At 40.9% G+C, this 7889-nt stretch overlaps 1 protein-coding gene across 1 annotated transcript in view; it reads left to right on the top strand.

The window, feature by feature from the left end:
- Positions 1 to 7889, top strand: part of ERP44 (endoplasmic reticulum protein 44) — an 81702-nt gene that overhangs the window by 34115 nt on the left and 39698 nt on the right. The gene's annotated exons all lie outside the window — the stretch shown is intronic.

Genomic DNA, 7889 nt, shown 5'->3' on the forward strand with positions numbered 1-7889 from the left:
TCTAAGAGCTGCTATTTTCCCCAGTCTAGATAGCAAGCCACAGTTTCTTTCCCAAAAGTAATTTGACTTTGTTTCCTATGAATGGAGACAGAAATGACAACTTTTGTTTGATTTGGCCACAGAAAGCAGTCTATAGCTGTGACCAAACACAAGTTCATGGCTGCAGACATCTTAAAAAATGGCTGATCTGGTGAAAAATATCACCCTCATTGCATGAAGTATCAGATAAAAACTTTTGAAAATGTAGCATTTTTTGTAACTTGTGTTTGCTGAGCTCCTAGCCTGTGCTGTTTTCAGAGTGGTGGGGGGAATGAAGGGAGTTTAGTCTGGGGCTTTTTCAGCCCCCCTAGAAGATGGGGTGGGTGTATTAGAGCCCCTCTCTCAGGTGAGGGCTCTAATTCACTCACTGTGCCTTTCAGCACCAGTTGGGGAACCCCAAGAAGGAGTTCCCTCTGCTGCCTTCCCCCTCTCCCATTCTGAAAACTGGGAGCACTGGCAGAGAGCCTAGCTGTTGCTCTGGGAACCTGGTTGCAGGCTCTGAGCCTTCAGCTAGATTCTTCTCTCTCCTAAAACCAACAGTGAACTTCTGTTTGGTCTGGGGTAAGGTTATAACTCAGAACACTTTGTAGAAATGGTTCTTAGTTACAGTGGGGAGCTGCACTTCTGTCTGCACCCGATTTCTTGTGCTTATATTTTTTCTTAGAATGCCAGATAATTTAAAACCTGTTTAAACACGATGAGAGTGATAAGACTTACGGTTCAGCTTTTGACATAGTGGAGTGCTGTGTTGTTTAGATGAGGGTTTAGAAAGAAGTGAAAAGTATTAAAATCATCTGTATGGATTTAATCCATTATCTTGATGGCATATGTCAGTTTAGTTGCTCACTCCACCACTAGTGAGGCATCTGACTGTGGGCTAATGTGTCCCCTAAATTCTTGTTGCATGTTCTTCATGGTATAAACCATGCTACATCAGTGATCTGGTGCCCCCCCAGACTCGGGAGGCACCAGTCACCCATGTCTTCTGCAATGGGAAAGTGCCTATGATCTGATATTTCATGGTCAGTGTGTTTTGTATGTTTTCTGTCTGATTCCACCTTGGATTGGTTAATGACTCTTCTTAAAGTCGGGGGAGGGGGAGGTATCAGATCTTTTTTTAATGCCAAAGCCTGGTGTGCATATCAGTTTGGAATGGCATACTATAAAAGTTAATCATGTATCAGTACTGTCTTGACTACCCTTATTTCATTAACCTGAAATATCATTGCAACCCTTGAGATCTAGTCTCTTTTCCCAAAACTAGTTACATTTCCAGTTTGATTGGGCAATGGTCTTTTCTTCTTAGGGTTCTTATTCTCAAAAGGAAAGGCTTTCACAGGTATAAATATGAGTAAATTTGTTGGAATAGAAGGAAAACTGATATTAAGCATATTTTTTCCATATGAAAGATGTAGAAAGATGTAGTTGTGTAGGAATCCAAAACGAGTAATTTTCTCATTCTTATACTTGGTCTTTAAGGGGTTGTTCTAGGTAAGTTTGCATCTCTTAGGGTCATTTTCAAAACCTGATTTTAGAGTTATTTTTTATAAAAGTTGTGAATAACCCCTTTCAAAATAAAGGCTGGAGAGTTTCTAGGTCAATTTCTCAGTACCATAATTAATTTTTGTGCGTGTTACCATCGTATTTAGTTATAGGCAGATCCAGGAGAAGGCATGGGAGGGAAGGTTGCAGCCACACACTCTTGATTGTGTCGCACATGTGCAGTGAGCTCTCTTAGCTCACTGGCTTGTCAATGCAGCTGCTGCCAGAGCCTGCTTTAGTGCAGCTTCAGAACCCAGAAAATGAATGCCACTACCACTTGCCCCACCCCTCACCCCCTTGTCCCCTGCCAAATTTGATGATAGGGAAAAAGACTGGGGACCGGCGGGGGAGAGGAGGCAATGATATTCATCTTTTGGGTTCCAGAGAGTGCTAATTTGGGCTGTAGTAACAGCTTTGTGTGATGAGTCAGTGAGCCCAGAGAGCTCACTTGCATGTCACTCAGCTGGTCCCCAACGCTTCCCTGCTCAACTCTGTGGATCCACCCCAGTATTAAATTAAATGAGCAATTTGTTTCATCTGAACTCTGACGTGGGGAATGCTGCATTCAGCAGTCTTACACATTGCCCTCCACCCTTTCCACCTTAAAAAACATTTGACAGTGAGTAGGGTAGAAAGGAATAGTCTGAGGGTTAGGAGGATATTTAATGGGTTTATCTTACATTTATCCTTTTACTTTGCATCAAGTCTTATGGGCGCCTAGAGCATAGAGATTGCATTTAGTAATCTAAGTAAATAGCAGCATTTTTGTATTTGGAAGTCATGTTCTAGGCTAACATTAAAGGCTGGTGACCTGATAACTTGATTTCTCCAGCTGCGTCTTTCACTGTCCAAAATTCTTTTTGTCCCCTGACTCCCTCCTTCCCCAATGAAGTAGACTACCTCTGAGGTAGGGTTAAATTAGATTGGGTCTGCCATTTTTGGAATGATTTAAGCTTCCTGTAACTGATTTAACTGTAACTTCTGTACAGTTTGCACTTAGATTGACCTAACTAGGGATTCAAGGCTGCCTACACACATGCTCAGAGGTGGGGGGAGTGGAGGGGCATTTTAATTAAAGCAGTTCTCAGGCAGCTGCTCTAATTAAAACACTGTACATCACATGTTAAGCCCCTGCACATTTAAAAATAGCCATGGAACACTTTATTTAAACTTCATTTGATGAGGTTTAGTTAGTTTGATTAATTGAGTCTGCTTTGATGCATTCTGATTAGCACACCAACGAGCATGTATATAAGCAGCCTAAGTGTAAGGTCTGCACCTGAGCAAACTAAGTTAGATCAGGTGACCATTTTTAATGGGATCTAACCTCCCCCTAGCCCCAAAAATCTGTGGATTCATATGTAAGAGATGCCCATATTTTTGCTTTAAAGTATGTATTTTCTGTTCCGTATGGAACTCCTGTTGTAGCTGAGTTTCTGCTTGATTAAGAGCTCGATTAAGAGCATTTCTTAATCTAATAATTTATCCTGTGTTAAGGAATATTCAGAGAGAAATGGCATGAGTTCTCATTTTTAAAGGCTGACCATTTCTACAGGCAGGGTAGACGTAGCATGTTATAAATAAAGAGCTACTGGGAGGAATCTACTTTGCATTGGTGACTTTATTCCTTTTCATCTTTCCTTGTCTCATGCCATTCACATTTTCTTTTAGCTTTTTCTTCTCTCTTCCTGCCTTTCAGTCTTGTATTTTATTATTAAACCACCTTTTCCTCTCAATCTGACTGACTCTAAATTTATTATATTAATTTAATAGTTCGGTGGTTTACTAGAAAAAATTGATATCAGATTGAAAATCATGGGTTAAAGCATTAACAAACTACTAAAACAAACTTTTAGATAAAAGAATAAAGCAAACATTCCTACACAGTTCACTTTCTTGGAAATTATACGCGTCAAATGAGTGTAGGCAAACATTTCGTGTTTAACAGAGTAAATATGGTTACCTCTACAGATATGAACTGAGACTTTGATAATGTAATGGAGCAAATATATTCCTTCTATATGTAGCACTGGCCTCGCTAAGTTTTCTGTTATGAAGGGCATTTCTTGTTCTGATTTGCAGTTTTTTGGTAGGATTTTTTTTGTGGCCATTCAAAATTAACAAATCAGAATTGTAACTAACAAAAATGATAATTCAGATAAATAGAAGACTTGTTTGGAAAGGCAACAGTCTACTGGCTTTTTTCAGATCCATAGCTTCCCATTTCCAGGCACAATGGAAACCCCTGATCAGTGTTTGGGTTCCATTTAATTTTACTTTCTAAGCGCAGATGGCACAATATGTAATATAAAACTAGTTAGGGAGCCACGAATTCATCTTTTAGTGATTCACTGCCCCCTGTAAGTCTACACAGTGAGACTCTGAAACACAGGATGGTTCTTTCCACCCCACAACAAGAAATAACATGTTGTGTGTCAGAGACAAGTCTCCTGACAAAAGGAAGACGTAATAAATGTGACAGATACAAACATGTTGTGTAATACACTGCTGAAAGAGCTCATGGCTATAAGAGCCCTGTAGAATAGACTGTAGAACATTGGGAGTTTTTGTAAAAATCTGTGACACCACCAGAAAGGCCCACCAGGCCGGTCAAAACAATATTTTCAGCAAACAGTTTGATGCCCCAGTGTGATGGGTAGTACTGCCAATGAGATGTCTCTTCATAGGCTGTTGGTGCAGTCTTCATGATAAGGGACTTTAGATACTGAAAAAGTGCACCACTTGAATGGGTAATAGCTGTTCAAGAGTGCGATTTCTTGAAATCTCTTTAAAAAAATTTTAATGTATAATTCAGCTTTTCTACAACGTATGCAATCTTGTCCTTCTGTTAAAGTTTCTTTGTGCTCTTTGGCTGTTTACAGAGTTTGCACTACTTCTCTCAGGAGAGAGCTTTTTGTCCCCATATCTTACAAACAGGTATTGAACCAAAACCAAACCGGAACCAAAGAACCAGTTTAAAATGGTATCTTGACTTGAACCCGAAGCAAAATTGAACCATAATTTGTCGTGTTCTACTGAACCTGAACTGGAATTGAACTGAAAAAAAAATGGGTTACCAGTTAAAATAAAGGTTCAGACTTTACTAAAATGACACAAAGATTTTTTTAAAACTATATCAAACCTACTGGTTTATTATGACACAAACAAATAAAATAACACATGCACATGAGAGAGCTACCAGGAAGGCATGCCTCACATTTCTATATTGAATCCTCAGTATTTTTTCGAAGCTAGCTATTTCTATCATGTTTTTGCCCTTCTTTTTGTGGTTCCTTAGTCTATATTATCAACAGTCAATTAAGTTAAATGTTTGTGAGTAGCTGTAAATACTACTGTTTTTTCTATTATTGGACGCTTGTTCTTAATCCAGCAATGTCAACTCTTACGAAATTATCATGAGAGTCGCGATTTCTAAGTAAAATGAAGTGTGACTCATGATAGAGCTCTAAAATCTCAGGATTTCTTATTCTGGCATGTGTAGAGCAGTGCCCAGCAGGTGAGTCTGTGGAGGTGAAGGGGCAGGAGGAGGGGGGGGGGGGGGGGGGGGGGGGGCAGATTGAGGCCCCCACTGAGGGAAGAAGATGGGGCACAGGGTGGGGTAAATGGGGCCCTGGGGCCAGGGTGGATCATGCAACAGCTGTGGGGAGGGGGATGTGCAGCTCCCCACCACTGTGCGCACCCACGGAGCCACGGGTGGCACGCATCCCCTGGATTTGTGCATGGGACAGAGGTGGGCTGCCTGCTGCAGGCTGGGGCTCTGCGCCCTGCTGCCTTTGTCCCAGGAGCTGTGCAATGCCGTATTGTGCCTTCTGTTGCCAGGCAGGCAGGGGATGTGCAGCACGGGCAGCGCATGACTCCCAGGGCAAAGGCAGCAGGGCGCAGAGGCACAGCCCACCTCCACTCCACTCACAAATCCAGGTGGCACATGCCCCCCATGCCTCTCCCAGGGGTGCATGCAGGGGCGGGGAGCTGCGCCCCCCTGTGCCCCTGGACAAGCCTCCAGTGGTTCTGTCGCATGACTCGCCCCAGCCCCTGCCCCAATCCTTCCCTTACTGCGGGGGCCTTGATCTGCTCCCCCACCCTCTGGTGGCAAGTCAGAGCAATACAGTCAAGAAATGGTATGAAACCCTTAATATGTGACAGCTCACAGGACATTTTAACTTTTAACACCACTTAGGATTTTTTAAGTGTAACTTCACCCTTAAAATATCTGCTGAGGCTACTGGTGTAATACAGAGAGGAGTTTACTGTTCTGCCTGTACACTGCAGCTTGCAGTTGAAGATTCACTGAAGGAATGTACAATCTCCAACATAATTCATAAAGTTGTTGTGTGTGTAAAAATTGGAAAAGTCCAACATTATTGGTAATAATGAGGAATTGAAGTCAAAATACGTGATCATAAATTGTCCTCCTAAATAGCATTCTACTTACGACATGCTTGAGAGAGTTTTGAGAGGGACTTGGGGCTCAGGAATTTGTCAGGACATAGCCACCTCACCATGAGCTTCATCTTGCAGAAGCAGAATGGAGTGCCATTGAAGGTGTAACAATTGCACTAAAACCTGCTAAAGTAAACAGGAAGACAACTAATGGGGTGACTTTTATGGTGCTTGGTTAAACTGCCAACTGGAAACAGAAAACCCTCATCCACTTTAGCTCAGCCCTTACTGGCTTCCAGGAAAAAATGAGGAAAAAAAAAATGAGTAGCCAGACTACCCACGAGATGTCTGGGTAGTTGAAGTCTCCCATGAGAACCATAGACCGGGAGCGTGTGGCCTCGGCCAATTCCCTGGCAAACTCCTGGTCAAGTTGTGCATGTACCTTGATCCCAGATATCAAATCCTTCTGTCAGAAGAAGAAAAAGTCAAGGCAACATTTCATTTAACCAATACAGGCACAAAAAATGGGAAATTCTTCATTCAGAAGACGTTGAAGTCAATGATATTATAGAATCAAAGGCCCACGTGTCTGGAAGCAAAAGATCAGATGCTGAATTGGGCTCTTTTCTTAAAGCTCATGAAATCTCTCAAGAGAGAGAGATCTAAACAAAAGAAAGCCCTCCAAAAGATAGGGCCGTATCTTGAGTCATTTGCAGCTTGAACCATATCTCAGTAGAAAGGAAGACATATTAAAATACTGGGAACACACACACAAAAAAAATGCCAAGCCTGTTCTATATTAACTGGCAACAACTGAAATGGCAGTTCCAGCAATATAAGTGAGTGCTGAAAGAACATTTTCAGGCCTCAAATTTATTCAGTCAGGACAGAGGTTCAATATGACACAGCAGATATTAGTATATGTTATTTTAGTCCACTCAAACAAATTGTTCATGAAAAAGGAATTGTTTAGACAGCACAAATACTTGCCAAAGCCATGTAAAGCTGAAGTCAAGTGAGATCAAGTTAAAAAAGAACATTAGTTGTATAAACTTTTAAATTAGTATTACAAATTTTTAGAAGTTTCTATTTTAAAAGCCTATTTTTATTCTGAAATCAGTAAATTATTTCTATGCTATGCATGAAAGAAATTTGAACTGTTGTGAATTGGTAACCAAACCACTTTCTTTATTTGGTGGCTTAAACCAGAACTTGGATGAACTCCTTTTATCCCAAACCAACTGAGTACATCTCAATCTGAACTGAATCCAAATAAATACTGGTTTGATTCCCTGTACAGACATACCCATTGTCCTGGTTTAAGTACCTATGAAGTGTTGGTCTACTATCTTGCACACTCTCCTCTCCCCTCACCCCCACCACTGTGTGCATCTAAGTTAATTGTGGGTCATTCACGTTAATTGCTAGTCATTCTAGGGACAAGCCTATCGCTGGCCACATGCTAGCAGAAGAGCAGCAATACAGCTTGGAAGAACTACCTGTATAAAAGCCTGTCACTCTTGCTTTGACACAGGTCAAAACCTAGAACAGTCAGTACTGCTTTAGATGAGATGTCTGTTTATAGGCTTTGGGTGTCATTTCTTCCTTCCAATCATAAACCCAAGGTTTTTCCATTTCTAAACATTTTTATCTCATTTTCAATTTTTCCAAATGTACAATAAAATAGCTCTTAATTTTTGTTTTGTATAATAGGTTGTGAGTTGCTAGCAATTTGTAAATTGATAAGTAAATTACACCTAAATTATTGAAGTTCAAGGTAAGCTTCAGCTTTCTCCTCTCTGTCACTAAGCTCCCTTTTCTCCAGTTTTACAGCTGTGTTATCCTTCCACTGTAGTTGCCTTAATGAAAACAACAACAAAATACAAAATATTAGAATAAATTAAGAT

The sequence above is a fragment of the Alligator sinensis genome, unplaced genomic scaffold (genome assembly GCF_000455745.1).
Source record: "Alligator sinensis unplaced genomic scaffold, ASM45574v1 scaffold428_1, whole genome shotgun sequence".
Lineage (NCBI taxonomy): Eukaryota > Metazoa > Chordata > Crocodylia > Alligatoridae > Alligator > Alligator sinensis.